The 18,946-nt window shown below is 41.1% G+C and overlaps 1 non-coding gene and 1 pseudogene across 1 annotated transcript; both read right to left on the minus strand.

Moving 5' to 3' along the window:
- Positions 1 to 13,036: 13,036 nt before the first annotated feature.
- TRNAL-CAA (transfer RNA leucine (anticodon CAA)) lies at positions 13,037 to 13,117 on the minus strand. Its single transcript has one exon. It is a non-coding gene; the product is annotated as a tRNA-Leu (tRNA).
- A 2,611-nt stretch (positions 13,118 to 15,728) lies between these two features.
- On the minus strand, positions 15,729 to 15,848 carry LOC129871816 (5S ribosomal RNA; annotated as a pseudogene).
- Between the last annotated feature and the right edge of the window lie 3,098 nt (positions 15,849 to 18,946).

Genomic DNA, 18,946 nt, shown 5'->3' on the forward strand with positions numbered 1-18,946 from the left:
GCTCAAGTTATGATTAACTATTGAGAGATGCAGAGATGGGTTAAGTCAAACTATCGAGATGGATCTGATACTATGGGTGAAGTGAAACATGGCCACGAGTGGACCAAAGATCTTCCCCGACATCGAATATAGGATAAGGGAGAAGAAAGACCCAAAAGAATAAAGTGCCAGTTAAAGTTCTGAAAGGAGTCGAGAAAGACTATACGAGGCTAATGGTTCCCAAATTATCCACGTCATTACGCACCCATTTTATACTCGGTAGGAGTAGGGTGCTATATGAGTTATTGTGATTAGGCTAATGAATCAGCCCATTTACTTCCAATCAAGAGCACCTATGCTGCTGAAATTAGAGGGAGTTATAGAACATGGAGAATGGTAAGGTTCCGTGAGGTTTCCTCATCTAATATCCCAGATAAAGGGACTTCAATTATAATTAACGCCTTGAGATCAGTCCAAGAAGAGGTCAGGAGCACAGACAGGCCTTAGTACCATATTTCTCCCTCGAGCTACTAAACAGATTGAGCGAACTATTAGACGCTAGAAGATATGTCACAAGCCGGGAGATTAACTTCGAAGGTAGCCGGAATGATTATCCATCACTTATCAAGTTGCCTACAATAATAATTACTACACTAGTATTCCAATGGTCTCGACATGATTAAGCAAGCTATTGACTAAAATCCTAGAGTCGGCAAGAATGATATACAGATAATCGACGTCAACATACAGAGTTCAAGTTGATGATTGGATGTTCATCATAGGGTCACCTAGAAAAGGAAATTGACCCAAAATATGTTAGATGGTATCAAGTTACTCATAAGGTGGGCAATGTTGCTGGTAAGTTCAACTTACCACCTCATTTGGAAACTATACGCCCAGTCCATCAGATAAGAATGCTTTACAAAGATACTGGGACACACCTAAGGTATATGCCATAGGTGAGGTCTAGAAGATGGAATCTGGTGAGAAAAAACCTACCGCCATCCTAGATCAGCGAACTGAAAGATTGTAGAATAAATACGTACCTTCCGTCATGTTACGGTGGAAAAAAAAAACCAAAACCAGAAAGAGGATGATCGGGGAACTGAAGAGAACATGAAATACAAGTATTTGCACCTGTAACTGATGTCTACAGGTAACTCCAACTCTTGAGAACTCGTATGTTAATAATATAGATGGGAATGCAGGTGATAGCATAAAGGAAAGGAACCCCTCTATAATTTATATAAAGTTTACAGAAGGTTGCATTTAACATTCGAGGACGAATGTTCTAAAGGGGGGAAGGATGTTACACCCCACATCTTTGAACTCGGAAGGTCCCTTAAGTTACTTAGAAGCTAGTATGTGAGCCACTTAAGTTACGACACTATCAAATGGCTCTAAGGAAGGGAGAATGTGATACCCCATACTAGAGAAGGTTGGAGATGAAATCATAAGAATCCGGAAGGAATTGGAGGCCAAGTAATGAGTCGTAGGACTCGATTTACCTATGTAAGCTACTAAGTTAAAAGTCATATGCACTTGAGCTACTTAAGAATATATCAAACTTACGTAGCACGGATTACATAGGTACAAAAAATAAGACGAGATTACGAGCCCGCGAGGAAGGGAAAAAAAGACGACACGTGGTAGCCAATGAAGAAGCGACACGTGGAAGCACCTCAAGCAAGAAGGTGACCCATCTGCTTGGGGTCAAGTAGGTGACCCACCTGCTTGGGGGGGTGGACCCCACTGCCACGTGGCAGCCCCTAGTTGGCAGCATGATACAGTGGCCAATCATGGCTCGACACGTGTCACCCTAAGGGGCTGACACGTGTCACCTCCAAGGCATCCCATATATACATGTTAAAATGACACTTATTCATTCACTTATCCAGAATTTCAGCCAAAAACGTGAACAAAAGGGAGAAAAAACAACCTAAGGCTAAGAGAGAGTGTTATGGCGGCAACAAGGAAAACAAAGGTAAGCTTCCACTTTTGCTCCATAAATTAAGTATATACAGTGTTGCTTAAACATGTGGAGGTGTATATATGTGTCTTAGGATGCCTACGGAACCATGGTTTCAATTTTACACTTGGAACAAACAAGAAAAAGTTGAAGGAAAACTTAGAAAGCCAAAAAGAGAGGGTTACGGGTTTGGTCTCCAAAAGGTGAGCCTATGAGTTTTGTTCCGTGAATTAATTATTTGAGGTGTTAAAAGGTTATATAATAGTGTTTTACAACCAAAAATTTCAATTTGGGGCAGCAAGGAAATCATACAAACAGTCCTCCTAATTTCAGCACGTCTAGAGAAGTTCCGAGGTGCGACTTGACAATTTTGGCCAATTTCGGGTAAGGTAAGGTTTCTTCTTTTAAGTTGGACTTTATGGCGTTGTTATAAATGGTGTTACATGCCCTATTGGTGGCTGTAAATATGAAAATGGCTTAGAAATATTTGGCGTACGGAATAAACTAATTTGTAGTCGTTATAGTTGAATTGTTGTCGAAACAAAGTGTTGTTCTTGTGAGGTGCTGATGCAGGGGTGTAGATTGTGGTTGCAGGGCCTAAACATGTTCTAAATGAGGTGGGGGAGATGCTGGTTTCATCCACACGACCCCCGCTTCGCACGGTTAAAGATTTGACAAAAATGGAAACTAGAAACTTCATTTTGATATCGTATTTTGGATAGGTCGTTTGGAGTATATATTATATATTGTTGGTCGTTTGGAGTATATATTATATATTGTTGGTCTGAGTTGCTGCAGGTTATTGTTTTTGGTTGGCTGTAGGTCTTAGGGACCTAATTGGAAATTCGGATAGGGCACATTATAGGGGAGGTGCTGCCCAATTTTCGTTAACGCCTTAACAAACTAAAGCACTAGTCGAGGAAACGACTAAGGAAATAGATTCCATTAACATTAAGGCATAATCCAAGATGCTGGAAAGTTAAGAGTAGTTGATATTCATATTACTTTCATATTGAATAGGTTCGGAAGACGACGAGACGAGCAGGATAAAGGGTAACTCCCAAAAGGTACTTAAAGCTTTCTCTTGGCATGTTTTGGTATAAGTTCGTACAGCTATCTTTCTTTCCTTTTGGCAAGTTTTAGCCTTAAGTGAAGTGTGTGTGGAATATGGGGATAATTCCATTCCCAAAACTCCAAGTATGCCTCATAACCCATATCCACTGCTTAGTATTGGAATTTCTGCAAGAATTGAGTATTGCCTAGTAAGGCTTCTATGTATTAAACACTAGTATGTGGAAAGCTATCTCTCATTTCCTTTGATACGTATTTGGTACGAAAGTGAGATTATGATGCCATAATGATTCACCGAGCCCCATGATGGGCCGGGTATGAAATATGTGTATGCAGATCCCATAAAGGAAAGTACAGACCATATATAGTTTATTCTCTTTCTTCATCTGGCATATCTTTGTTGTAGGTTAAACATGATATGAGTTCCGGGGTAACTCCATTCTTAGCATCTCTTATTTACGTCTGAATATCGAACTTTTATAATAATCGAACTATTTCCCTGGAAACTTTTATATGTTAAAAAGGTAACAAATGTACAGGCTCCAAATCTTACAGACTATATGTTAACAAATATTTCTAGTTCCATAAGCGATTTGGATTTACTTTAGTACATGTCTAGGAGCCCCGAGATCATAAATGAGACAGCCCATAATGGCATTTAGAGGACACTCGAGATGACTACACCGTTACTCGGGTTCTCAAATAAAAGCTTAACTTTCTTATTCTGTCGAGTCTCTGATAATGATTTAAATTGCATATAGTTACTCACTACTCTACTCGTGTATACCGTAACACTTCTTTCCTTGAGTCCCGGGCCAGGATATGTTCTCATGCACAGTTCACTACATTATTCACTGAGTCCCTCAATAGAGGGCCAGGATATGTGTATAAATATATGATGATGTGTTGTAATAAGGTGGTGATGGCACTGGGGCCATGATGGTTTTATAGAGATGATTTTACAGAGATGATTCTCCAGACCCCCGAAAGGGCCGGCTATATGATATGACTCGAACATGCATGTTTTTGTAATTCATAAAGTACAGGTACAGGTTTCTGAATTGATATCTTATCCCCTGATTCTCTATCTCAGATATGTTTCCAGTTGTATTATATTATGTTTTACATACTCAGTACACATATCGTACTGACCCCCTTTCTCGGGGGGCTGCGTTCATGCCCGCAGGTACAGATACAGATTTTGGGAGTCCGTCAGCTTAGGATTCCATGCAGATTAGTTGGAAGAGGCTCCATTATATCGGGGCCTAGTTTTTGATACTGTCCACTGATATATAAAAATTGTTTTGTCCATTCAGGGGTACAGCGGGGGCCCTGTCCCGCCATATGTTGTCATTTATATGTTTAGAGGTCTACAGACATATATATGTGAGTTGTGTATGTCAGTTTTATTCAGCTGGGTCTACATGATTTATGATGTATATTACTATGTTATGGCAGCCTTGACTGCTTGCGTGCCCTGTCATGTTATGATACAAACGAAAAGGGCTACAGTTTATGAAAATGTTATCGCCCAGTGGGGCTCTGTTACATTATATTGTCTTATTTACGATTCAATATGACCTCAGCTAATAAATATGTGTATGGGGGGTCCGGGTCGGACCCCAATCACGGTCTACGGGGTTGGGTCATGACAATATGTAGAATAGATAAAGCTGCCTATGAGTAGGACCTACCATCCGATTTGAAATAATACATTCAGTTTTAACAGATCAATGCTCCGCAAGAATGAAAATGACGCTCCCAGAATATTTCCTGTGGAGGAGGTCCATGTAATAGGGAGTTATCCTATGAGGGGCAACCTATTTCCATCCGAGATCAGCAGATTAAATGGGTTGTGAACTAAGGACATAACCTCGGTTAAGGTGTTGTGGTGGAATAGGAATTGGGAGGAAATGACCTGGGAAGCCAATAAGGATATGAGACACAGGTATCCATACCTGTTCCATACATCTACAAGTAACCCTGGCTCCTGAATACTTGTATATTAAAGATATGGATAGGCAAGTATGTGATATCATAAAAGAAAGGAACCTCTCGATAATCTATACATAGTCTTAAGGGAAGTTGTTGTTAACATTTGGGAATGAATGTTCTAAAGGGGGGAAGGATGTTACACCCCATATCTTTGAACTCGGAAGGTTCCTTAAGTTACTTAGAAGCTAGTATGTGAGCTACTTAAGTTACCACCCTATTGAACAACTCTAAGAAGGGACAATGTGACATCCCATGGTAGGGAAGGTTGGAAATAGGGTCAAGAGGAGTCGGAAGGAGTTGGAGGCCAAGTAACGGGTCGTAGAACTCGACTTATCTACGTAAACTACTAAGTTAGAAGTCTTACATACGTGAGTTACTTGATTACATACCAAGCTTATGTAGCAAGGGTTTCATAGGCTCTTGAAGTGAGACGAGATTACGAACGAGATTACGAACCCATGAGGAAGAAAAACAAAATTCGCGGGGCAGCCAATGGGAGGGTGACACGTGGCAGCACCTAAGAAAGCAGGTGACCCACCTGCTTGGGGTCAAGTAGGTGACCCACTTGCTTGGGGGAGGTGGGCCCCACTTCCACATGGCAGCCCCTCCTTGATGGCATGGATCCGTGGCCCAATAGTGGTTGGACACGTGTCCCCCTTAGGGGATGACACGTGTCACCACATAGGAACACCTAAATATATGTATATATGACTAATGGCTTCAGTTCTGATCCAAAAAAATCAGCAGCAACAAAGGAAAACAAACCCTAGGGCTAAGGAGAAAATTGCGACGGCTTGGGAGAAAAATAAGGTAAGTCCCGGTTTCGTTCCGTAAATTAATTATATAGAGTATACCACGATGATATGGAAGTATTAGTAGAGTAAAATTAGAGTTTGTTTCAGACAAAAAATGGACAGCAAGCTGCCACGATGATTCAGCACGTTAAAAAAAATTCCGAGGCACGATTTCAGCGAGTTCTAGCTAATTTCGGGAAAGGTAAGTTCTTCCCCTATAATTTAAAGTTTATGATATTAAATTAGGGTGTATTACACACCTTAGGGGCTTCTGGAAGTTGGGGAAAAGGTTTGAAAAGTTCGGCGATCGAAATAAATGAATTTGGAATCGCTATAGTTAAATTGTTGTCGAAATAAGGTGTTGTGCGCGTGGGGGCTGCTGCTGGTTGTGTTGTGGAGTGTTGCAGGGTCTACAAGTTATCTAAATGAGGTGGGTGAGCTTCTTGTTTCATCCATATGACCCTCCGCTTTTCAATTAAAGGATTCGCGAAAGAAAGATTAAAAACTCTAGTTTTGGTATCTTAGTTTCGAGTGAATTGTTGGGGGTTTATATTATGTAATTTTGTCGTAATATGTATATGTATGAGCTGCTGGTTGTATTTTTGGTTGGATGTAGGTTCTAAGGACATGGTTGGGAATTCGGATAGGGCACATTATAGGGAAGGTGCTGTCCGATTGTTGTTAACGCCTTAACTAGTTAAGAAACTAGAGGAAAAGGCGAGCGAAGGGATGAATGTTATGAATACTCATGGGTAGTCTAAGTTGCTGAAAATTCCAAGGTTGTTAATGAGGACAACGACGTGGACGTGATTAAGAGAAGTCCATACGGGATATGTGAAGCTTTCTTTTGGCGTGTTTTTGGAATAAGTATGTAGAGCTATTCTTCTTTTCTTTTGGCATGTCTTAGATATAAGTTATAAATGATATGTATATGATATTTGAGATTCAATCCATTCGTAAAGCCCTGAGTATGAGTCGAGACCCTCGTTTACTTCGCGATATCAGAACACCTGCAATAGCTGAGTCATTGCCTTTAAGTCTTCTGTGTGATGAAAAGTAGTACATGTAAAGCCTCTTTCTTCTTTCTTTTAGAATGACTTAACCTTTAAGTGAAATGATATATGATATGGGTTTAGAGGTAATTCCATTTATGAACTCTGAGTGTAACTCGTGACTTGTAGTCACTTCTGACCATTTAGAGTCTGAAAGTAGTCAAGCCATTATTCTCGAGTGTCACAACTCAACCCCGTAGGCCGTGATGGGTGCCCGAACCGGACACACACGCGTACCCCTGCCACCTATACATAACCTGTCTCCTCTTTATATCCAAAATGCATCAATATGTACGAAAACATACAAGTCGACAAGGCTGTAGTACTATATATAGGGTCATTCCGTAACACACATATACGCAAGCCGACAAGGCTGCCACAATACAGGGAATGCCGTAAATCACAGATCATATCAGTACAGCTATACATACATATATATAACTCAAATCCCACTCATATACAACTTATATACACCCTATATACGGCTCATACACCACTCATATACATGCACAACCCACATACGTATCCACAGACCTCTAAGAGTAAGAAAACAGTAACATAAGGCGGGATAGGTCCCCCACCGTACCCATAACCAAACGAATATATACACCACGTTTAGTACCAAAATCTGGCTCCAGCACAATGGAGCACTTCTGGACTGCTGAGTGGGACTCCTATGCTGGCGGATCCCCAAACTGTGTACCTGTACCTGCGGGCATGAACGCAGCCCCCAAAGAAGGGGGTCAGTATGACATATGTACTGAGTATGTAAAACATAATATGGCACAACTGAACACATATCTGAAACAGTGAAGCAGGGGATAACATATCATATGAAAACTTATACCTGTACCCTCTGAAGTATCAAAGTATGCATGTTCAAATTATATCGTATAGCCGGCCCTATCAGGGGTCCGGTGGATACCTCTGTAATATCATCACAGCCCAATGCCATCACCACCTTATTACCACACATCATCATATATATATACACGTATCCCGGCCCTCTAGTGAGGGACTCGAGGAATAATGCAGTGAGTTGCGCACGAGAACATATCCTGGCCTGGGACTCAGGGAAAGATGGGTCACAGTATACACGAGTAGATTAATGAGCAACTATATGCAATTTAAATCATTATCGAAGACTCAACCGTAGAAGAAAATTAAGCTATTGTCTGAGAATCAGGATTGTAATGTAATCACCTTAAATGCCCTTTAAATGCCATTAGGGGCTATACTAGTTAGTGTTTTGGGGTCCTTAGACACGTACTAAGATAATGCTAACTGCTTAAGGACTCCAGAATACATGTTTTTATATAGTCCTTACAACTAGGAGCCCGTATATTCATTAAATCCTTAGTATAGGTAAGGCTCACAGAAAGTAGCTTAACTGTTATAAAAGTTCATTACCCAGAAGTGAATAAAAGACACTTAGAAATGGAATTACTTCAGAGATCACATCATTGTTTACTTACCTCTACGACATGCCAAAAGAAGAGAAAGAATAAGCTTTACCTACCTCTTATGGATTTCCCGTAATCGTGTCCACGTCGTTGTCCTCGAAACCTATTTAACATGGAAGTAAGGCAAGTATTAACAACCTTAGACTTTTCAGCAACTTAGACTACCTACGAGTATTCATCGAGCTCGTCCCCTCGCTCGCACCCTCGACTAGTTCCTTAACCAGTTAAGAAGTTAACGAAAATCGGACAGTACCTCCCCTATAACGTGCCCTATCCGAATACACAACCATGTCCTTAGAACCTGCATCTAACCAACAATACAACCAGCATCCCAAAAATATACATATTACGACAATATTACACAATATAAACCCTCAACAATTTACTCAAAACTAAGATACCAAAACTAGAGTTTTTAATCTTTCTTTCGCGAATTCTTTAATTGCAAAGCGGAGGGTCGTGTGGCTGAAACCAGCAGCCACCCATGCCCTTAGCAACACACATTCCAGCACCCTAACAACTCATCACATGACCAGCAGTCACATACCACAAGCACGAGGCATTATTCGATTACAATTAACTATAGCGATTCCAATTTCGCTTATTTCGAACGTCGAAATTTTGAAGCCTTTTCCCCAACTTCCAACAGATACTAAGGTGTATAACACACTCTAATTTAACATCATAAACTTCAAATTAGATGGGAAGAACTTACCTTTCCCGAAATTGGTTAAAACTAGCCGAAATTGTGCCTCGGAACTTCTTCAACGTGCTGAAATTGAGCGGGCTGCTTGTGGTACTTCCTCGCTGCCCCAATTTGAATTTTTAGGTTATAAAACACTAATATACAACTTAGGGACACGTCAAATAATTAATTCACGGAACGAAACCCGGAAGCTTACCCAACAAGGGTCAAATCCGTAGCCCTCTCCCTTGCCCTTTTTCACGTTTTTTCCCTTTTTTTCCTTCCAAATTTCAGTTGCAACGCTGGAGTTTTAGTTCCATCAACGTCTTAAAACACATATATACGTATCCACGTACTTAATATACACCGTATATAATTAATTCACGGAAGAAAGTTGAGAAACTTACCTTTAATTTTCAAGAACCAAAGCTGCCTCTCTTTTCTCTCTTCTCACGTTTCTTTTCTCCAAGTATAGCTACTATTTTGGGATAAGTTAACAGCTGAAGCATTACATATTCATATATATATATAAGGTGACACGTGTCAGCCCCTAAGGGTGACACGTGTCAGGCCATCATTGGGCCACCTCAATCATGTGGCCAATGGGGTGCTGCCATGTGGCAGAGGGGTCCACCTCCCCCAAGCAGGTGGGTCACCTACTTGACCCCAAGTACGTGGGTCACCTGCTTGCTTAGGGCTGCCACGTGTCACCCTCCTATTGGCTGCCCCACGAAATTTTTTTCTCTTCCTCGTGGGTTCGTAATCTCGTCTTAGTTTAAGAGCCTATGTCATTCATGCTATGGAAGCTTGGTGTGTACTCAAATAGCTTTAGGTAAGTAAAACTTCTAAGTTAGAGGCGTACGTAAGCAAATCAAGTCCTACGACTCATCGCTTGGCCTCCAACTTCCTCCGACTTCTCTTGACCTTATCTCCAATCTTTCCTACCATGGGGTGTAACATTCTCCCTTCTTAGAATTATTTAATAGTATCGTAACTTAGGTGGCTCACATGATAGCTTCTAAGTAGCTTTAGGAACCTTTCGAGTTCAAGAATGTAGGGTGTAACATCCTTCCCCCCTTTGGAACATTCGTCCTCGAATGTTGAATAAAACTTCTCTTAAGACTTTATGCCAATTATAGGGAGGTTTTCTTCTACTATGATAACATATATTTTTATCTAAATAATTAATATACCAGTTCTAAGAGTTGGGGTTACCTGTAGATGTCGAAAATAGGTACGTATATTTGTTTTTCATGTCTTTCTCAGCTTCCCAGGTCATTTCTTCCAGATTCCTATTTCGCCACAACACCTTGACAGAAGCTATGTCCTTAGTCTGCAGTCTTCTGATTTGCCGATCCAGGATGGCGATAGGTTGCTCTTCATAGGCTAACTCCTCTGTGACCTGGATATCGTCTACGGGATGTACCCGGGATGGATCACCCACATATTTACGAAGCATTGACACATGAAAGACTAGATGTACAGCTTCTAGATCCGCTGGTAAGTTTAGTTCGTACGCCACTTTGCCTATTCGGCGAAGAATTAGGTAAGGGCCAATGTATCTCGGACTCAGCTTCCCTTTCTTGCCAAACCTCACTTTTAAGAACACCCAATCACCTACTTGAAATTCCAAGGGTCGACGTCGATTATCTGCATATGATTTTTATCGACTCTGGGCTGCTAATAATCTTTCCCGAATAAGCCTTACTTTATCTACCGCCTGTTGGACCATGTCTGGGCCTATTAGTTGTGTTTCACCAACCTCAAACCAACCGATAGGCGACCTGCACTTCCTGCCGTATAAAGCCTCATACGGCGCCATCTGGATGCTAGAGTGATAACTGTTATTGTAGGCAAACTCAATAAGGGGTAAATGATCATCCCAGCTACCTTTGAAGTCAATTATGCAGGCCCGCAACATGTCCTCTAACGTTTGAATCGTACGCTCCGCTTGCCCATCAGTTTGAGGATGAAATGCTGTACTAAGGCTTACCTGTGTCCCCAAGCCTCCCTGGAATGACTTCCAAAAGTGGGCTGTGAACTGAGCTCCTCTGTCTGAAATAATGGATGTGGAAACTCCATGAAGTCGTACTATTTCCTTAATGTATAACTTTGCATAGTCCTCGGCTGAGTAAGTGGTCCGAACTGGAAGCCAGTGGGCTGATTTTGTCAGCCTATCCACGATAACCCTTATGGAATCCTGCTTTCGAAGAGTCCGAGGCAAACCTGTAATGAAGTCCATATTAATCGCTTCACATTTCCAAGTTGGAATCTCCATCTCCTGTAGTAGTCCACCCGGTTTCTGATGTTCAACTTTAACTTGTTGGCAGTTTGGGCATTGGGCTATGAACTCTACTATATCCCTTTTCATACCATCCCACCAATACAGACATCTGAGGTCGTGATACATCTTGGTTGACCCTGGATGAATAGAATAGCGAGCGTAATGTGCCTCTCCCAGTACTTGCTGTCGTAGTCCTGCAACCTCCGGTACACAGACTCTGCCTTGGTATCGTAATATCCCACCGGCCGTAAGGTCAAATGGAGTCTTTTTCTTTCAGAGAATTCCATCTCTATACTTCGTTAGAACAGGGTCCTGATATTGACATCGCTTTACTTCCTCCATGATGGAGGATTCAGCAATTCCTCGAACAGAAACCCCGTCATCACCCGAATCAGCTAAGCGGACTCCAAGACTGGCAAGCTGGCAGATCTCACGGACCATTTCCTTTTGTCCCGGTCGTACCTCTACTAAGCTACCCATTGATTTACGGCTGAGCGCATCCGCCACAACATTCGCTTTCCCAGGGTGGTATAAGATGTCGACATCATAATCTTTCAGCAATTCCAACCACCTTCTCTGCCGTAAGTTCAATTCCTTTTGTTTGAAGATATACTGAAGGCGTTTGTGATCTGTATAAATATCCACATGCACACCATATAAATAGTGCCTCCATATTTTCAAGGTATGAATCACCGCTGCTAATTCCAAGTCATGAGTTGGATAATTCTTTTCATGTTTTCTGAGCTATCGGGAGGCATAAGCTATAACTTTACCCTGTTGCATCAATACACATCCAAGTCCAATACCGGAAGCATCACAATAAATAACAAGGCCATTGGGTCCTTCTGGAAGGGTTAGAACAGGAGCCGTAGTCAATTTTTCTTTTAACAACTGAAAGCTCCGTTCACAAGCATCAGTCCACTGGAACTTAGCCGCCTTTTGAGTCAGTCTTGTTAAAGGCACCGAAATGGAAGCAAACCGTTCTACGAACCTTCTGTAATATCCTGCTAATCCCAAAAAGCTACGTACCTCCGTAGGAGTTGTAGGTCTTGGCCATGCCTTCACGGCCTCAATCTTCTGCGTATCTACGCGAATACCATCAATCCCAATAATATGCCCCAGAAAAGCCACAAAAGTTAACCAAAATTCACATTTAGAAAATTTAGCGTATAATTTCTGGTGTTGGAGTATTCCCAGTACTGCCCGCAAATGATCTGCATATTCCTTTTCTGATCGTGAATAGATCAAAATATCATCAATAAATACAATCACGAACAAATCTAGAAATGGTTTGAACACTCGGTTCATCAAGTCCATAAACACCGCTGGAGCATTTGTCAACCCAAATGACATCACTCTGAACTCATAATGTCCGTATCGGGTTCTGAATGCGGTCTTTGGGATATCTGCTTCTCTTACCCATACCTGATGGTAGCCTGACCGCAGGTCTATCTTCGAAAAGTATTTAGCACCCTGCAACTGGTTAAACAAATCATCAATCCTGGGGAGGGGATATCTATTCTTAATTGTTACCTTGTTCAGCTGCCTATAGTGAATGCACATTCGCAGCGATCCATCTTTCTTTTTAACAAATAATACCGGCGCTCCCCATGGGGAATTTCGCGATCCGCTGCCGAATTTATTCCAATTCCAAGAGCTCGGATCGAATCGGTATATCAATACCGATTCGATCCGAGGAGCTCTCTTATTGAGAATGCTCATTCAATGAGCATTCTCAATATTATGCCTTGAAGAGGACTCGAACCTCCACGCTTTTTAGCACGAGATTTTGAGTCTCGCGTGTCTACCATTTCACCACCAAGGCATCTTGAAAGTGAATCGTATTCCATGAATATGATATATGATGTATATTACTATGTTATGGCAGCCTTGTCGGCTTGCGTGCCCTGTCATATTGTGATACAAACGAAAAGGGCTACAGTTTATGAAAATGTTATCGCCCAGTGGGGCTCTGTTACATGATATTGTCTTATTTACGATTCAATGTGACCTCAGCTAATAAATATGTGTATGGGGGGTCCGGGTCGGACCCCAGTCACGGTCTACGGGGTTGGGTCATGACAGAAGTGGTATCAGGGAAGTTCGTCCTTGGAGTGTCTGCAGACCGTGTCTAATAGAGTCTTGGTTATCGATGTGTTGCGCGCCACATCTATAAACAGGAAGCTATAGGACATTTAGGATGTTACCTTTCTTCTACATCTGAGATCGTGCTTTAGATCTGAGTCATAGGAAAAATTCCTTATACTAACCTTGGATCTTAACAGAAGGACGACACCAACAGAAGCAAGTAATTGATGACATGGAAAGTTATAAAGCATGCAGGTAAGTAAAGTAAAGCCACGGAAGATATTCGTCGGGTAAGGTATTAAAATATAAAGTTGAAACCTGAAAGAAAAGCAGACAGAAAGTGCAACAGATGCAGTTTGAAGTGGACATATGAGGTAAGTCCAGTATTTTTATATTATTGTTGACGTTGAAATCCCTGTGTGACTGCGATATGAGATGATATTGAAAGCCCTGTGTGGCTGTGATGTGATATGTATATATATATATATATATATATTGGCCCTGTGAAGCATTGTTGGTATTTTCTGCATGCAGGTTTTGGCATAAGTAACAAATGTAGAGGAAACTCTGCCGAAATTTTCCCAGAACAAGGAAAAGGGAATAAAACATAGTTTTATAAGATGTCTGAGAAGTTGATACCAAGTACCCCTACTGTGTTCAACTAAAGCTGTAAGAGGTACCCTTTAGGTGGTCGATAAGGGGCACCCTTTCCACTTGAAGAATTTTATTTCGGAGGAACAAAAGCTTAATTAAGTAGTAAAGTTAAGACTACGGTATCTCCACCCGTATTTGTACTGTAGAAATATAAACAGATGGCTCAGGGTGAAGGATAAGATGTCCCGCGAATGAGTTTCACTCTTTTGAAAAAAATACCAAGCCCTCAACTCCTAATTGTAAATTAGATGAGTTGTTCATAACTCGAGGATAAACTCAGAAAGAGACCAGGTAGGTCAAATACTAAAAAAAAGTACTGTGATGTTTAAGAGGTTCTGATTTCTTCCAACAATGGTTGGAAAATGATGTACGATAATAGTTTATAATTTGCCACCGACTAATTGGGGAAAGAACTTCTAATAGAAGCACCTCAAAGAGATATCAGGAACCAAATATATATACAAGTTAAAAGGGGGATATGTAAGTATGAACTGAACAGTGTGATACGAGTATGCAGGGATAAATTGGAACCACTAGTAAGACACACTTAGTACGTGTTGCCTAAGTTAAAGGCCTTCATGGAGAACGCAGTAAGAGCATGGGGCTTAAGATACAAAGAAATGACGCGTGTACACAACGTCGCCCCAAAAATAGTGGAATCCTTAAGGGATGAGGATGGAAAACTTATGGAACAAATGACATAACTTTTATTCGCCCCAAGAAGCAAAGGATATAGGTTGGGACAAAAACCATTACTTCGAGAAAACCTGGAATAGTTATCGCCGGAATACTAGCACTACCTAATTGGGATTGGAACAACTACAGGTGCTAAGTAATTCTTGGAAAAAGAAAAAGTAGAAGGTGGCCTTGGACGAGTTGTTCCCTGGGTCACATTGTTCAAGTACTGATTAGTAGATAAGATATCACGTTAGATATGGAAAGGTTCTCGTCGCTTCATAATTTAATCAAGGCCCCATACGCGAATAGTCAGATTATAAACATGCAGATAAACGAAGACATGATGCGGTACCAAATAGATTGGTGAAAGGAATTGGACAAAAATTTAGACCGGACATAGAGACGTAGAACAAAGTACAAACAGAGGAAAGTGTGGGTACCCCCTAAAGGGGGGAAGTTAATGAGAAAATCGCAAAGGTAGGAGGAGGCAATTGATATAGCAATAAATGTGCGATAGACGTCTAAACTTCGATAAGATATCTTTCTAAACCAAGTTGGAAAGGTCCGTAAGTTACCAATAATTGGATGGAAGCCGGAATGCTACATAAGGTAGCGTTAAGAAGTTTGTGACGAGATCCTAAACAACATAACACTAGAAGGCGGCTGCGTATAAAAATAGAAGAACGTACCAATGAAAATATATCGAATAATTGAAGAGACACTACGAAGGATAATAATAGCATGCTAGACCAAAAGCCAAAACGTTGGTTATAGAATTAGGCGCAAATAATGTTGTGATAGATAAATAACGAAATAAAAAGGAATAGAAAGCCTCCTGTGGTAGAAAATAAGGAGAACATAAAGTGAATAAAGGATCATGGAGCTAAAGGTCTACGCCGATACTAGATGCAAGATAACAGACGAAAAGACGGGGCAAAACATAAAGACTCGTGAGACAACGCTGAGGTAAATCTGGAGCTAAGTTGAGTGCCGCACCTCGTGGAAAAGGTTATAATGAAACGCGACACGAAGACTTCCCAGGAAGGTCACCCATCCCAATATTACTCTCGCCCTAGCACGCTTAACTTCAAAATTCTGATGGAACTTAATGCGTAAGTGCTAGTATGATCACACGAGATGGAAGAATCTGAACTAGCAACGGAGAAACGCTATGAGATTATGTACCCAGGGTATTATAAGATACATTAAGGAAACTGTAACAAGGTCTTAAGAAAAACAAGAAGGATTAGCTATTTGCTAACTGGCGACACACTTGAGTGCCACAACTCTTCAACATAGAACTAGTTAATGAGAGGAAAACCGCAGAATGGCTATATAGGCCAGTGGGCGAGGGAATTTCGACACCACTGAGTAGCTAACTCTGAGGGGAAAAAAAAGTATAACCCAAAAGGTAAGGGTACCAGCTGATGTAATTTACGAATGATATGAAACAGTGCCCAAGGTCGAAAATTTCACAATATGACTGGGACTACAAGACTCACTTCGAACTCTAGCGCCAGATGAATCTGGAGGGAATGTTACTTGTGGATTAACTATATTAGTCCCTGCCTCTTCAATTAAAGGTTACCTACTCTGCCGAGAAGGTGTAAAATTGTAGAATAAAACAGTGGTAGAACCTTACGGAGTCCCCATAGCTATAATACCAGGCAAAGAAGCTCAAGTTATGATTAACTATTGAGAGATGCAGAGATGGGTTAAGTCAAACTATCGAGATGGATCTGATACTATGGGTGAAGTGAAACATGGCCACGAGTGGACCAAAGATCTTCCCCGACATCGAATATAGGATAAGGGAGAAGAAAGACCCAAAAGAATAAAGTGCCAGTTAAAGTTCTGAAAGGAGTCGAGAAAGACTATACGAGGCTAATGGTTCCCAAATTATCCACGTCATTACGCACCCATTTTATACTCGGTAGGAGTAGGGTGCTATATGAGTTATTGTGATTAGGCTAATGAATCAGCCCATTTACTTCCAATCAAGAGCACCTATGCTGCTGAAATTAGAGGGAGTTATAGAACATGGAGAATGGTAAGGTTCCGTGAGGTTTCCTCATCTAATATCCCAGATAAAGGGACTTCAATTATAATTAACGCCTTGAGATCAGTCCAAGAAGAGGTCAGGAGCACAGACAGGCCTTAGTACCATATTTCTCCCTCGAGCTACTAAACAGATTGAGCGAACTATTAGACGCTAGAAGATATGTCACAAGCCGGGAGATTAACTTCGAAGGTAGCCGGAATGATTATCCATCACTTATCAAGTTGCCTACAATAATAATTACTACACTAGTATTCCAATGGTCTCGACATGATTAAGCAAGCTATTGACTAAAATCCTAGAGTCGGCAAGAATGATATACAGATAATCGACGTCAACATACAGAGTTCAAGTTGATGATTGGATGTTCATCATAGGGTCACCTAGAAAAGGAAATTGACCCAAAATATGTTAGATGGTATCAAGTTACTCATAAGGTGGGCAATGTTGCTGGTAAGTTCAACTTACCACCTCATTTGGAAACTATACGCCCAGTCCATCAGATAAGAATGCTTTACAAAGATACTGGGACACACCTAAGGTATATGCCATAGGTGAGGTCTAGAAGATGGAATCTGGTGAGAAAAAACCTACCGCCATCCTAGATCAGCGAACTGAAAGATTGTAGAATAAATACGTACCTTCCGTCATGTTACGGTGGAAAAAAAAAACCAAAACCAGAAAGAGGATGATCGGGGAACTGAAGAGAACATGAAATACAAGTATTTGCACCTGTAACTGATGTCTACAGGTAACTCCAACTCTTGAGAACTCGTATGTTAATAATATAGATGGGAATGCAGGTGATAGCATAAAGGAAAGGAACCCCTCTATAATTTATATAAAGTTTACAGAAGGTTGCATTTAACATTCGAGGACGAATGTTCTAAAGGGGGGAAGGATGTTACACCCCACATCTTTGAACTCGGAAGGTCCCTTAAGTTACTTAGAAGCTAGTATGTGAGCCACTTAAGTTACGACACTATCAAATGGCTCTAAGGAAGGGAGAATGTGATACCCCATACTAGAGAAGGTTGGAGATGAAATCATAAGAATCCGGAAGGAATTGGAGGCCAAGTAATGAGTCGTAGGACTCGATTTACCTATGTAAGCTACTAAGTTAAAAGTCATATGCACTTGAGCTACTTAAGAATATATCAAACTTACGTAGCACGGATTACATAGGTACAAAAAATAAGACGAGATTACGAGCCCGCGAGGAAGGGAAAAAAAGACGACACGTGGTAGCCAATGAAGAAGCGACACGTGGAAGCACCTCAAGCAAGAAGGTGACCCATCTGCTTGGGGTCAAGTAGGTGACCCACCTGCTTGGGGGGGTGGACCCCACTGCCACGTGGCAGCCCCTAGTTGGCAGCATGATACAGTGGCCAATCATGGCTCGACACGTGTCACCCTAAGGGGCTGACACGTGTCACCTCCAAGGCATCCCATATATACATGTTAAAATGACACTTATTCATTCACTTATCCAGAATTTCAGCCAAAAACGTGAACAAAAGGGAGAAAAAACAACCTAAGGCTAAGAGAGAGTGTTATGGCGGCAACAAGGAAAACAAAGGTAAGCTTCCACTTTTGCTCCATAAATTAAGTATATACAGTGTTGCTTAAACATGTGGAGGTGTATATATGTGTCTTAGGATGCCTACGGAACCATGGTTTCAATTTTACACTTGGAACAAACAAGAAAAAGTTGAAGGAAAACTTAGAAAGCCAAAAAGAGAGGGTTACGGGTTTGGTCTCCAAAAGGTGAGCCTATGAGTTTTGTTCCGTGAATTAATTATTTGAGGTGTTAAAAGGTTATATAATAGTGTTTTACAACCAAAAATTTCAATTTGGGGCAGCAAGGAAATCATACAAACAGTCCTCCTAATTTCAGCACGTCTAGAGAAGTTCCGAGGTGCGACTTGACAATTTTGGCCAATTTCGGGTAAGGTAAGGTTTCTTCTTTTAAGTTGGACTTTATGGCGTTGTTATAAATGGTGTTACATGCCCTATTGGTGGCTGTAAATATGAAAATGGCTTAGAAATATTTGGCGTACGGAATAAACTAATTTGTAGTCGTTATAGTTGAATTGTTGTCGAAACAAAGTGTTGTTCTTGTGAGGTGCTGATGCAGGGGTGTAGATTGTGGTTGCAGGGCCTAAACATGTTCTA

Source organism: Solanum dulcamara, chromosome 10 (assembly GCF_947179165.1).
Source record: "Solanum dulcamara chromosome 10, daSolDulc1.2, whole genome shotgun sequence".
NCBI lineage: Eukaryota > Viridiplantae > Streptophyta > Magnoliopsida > Solanales > Solanaceae > Solanum > Solanum dulcamara.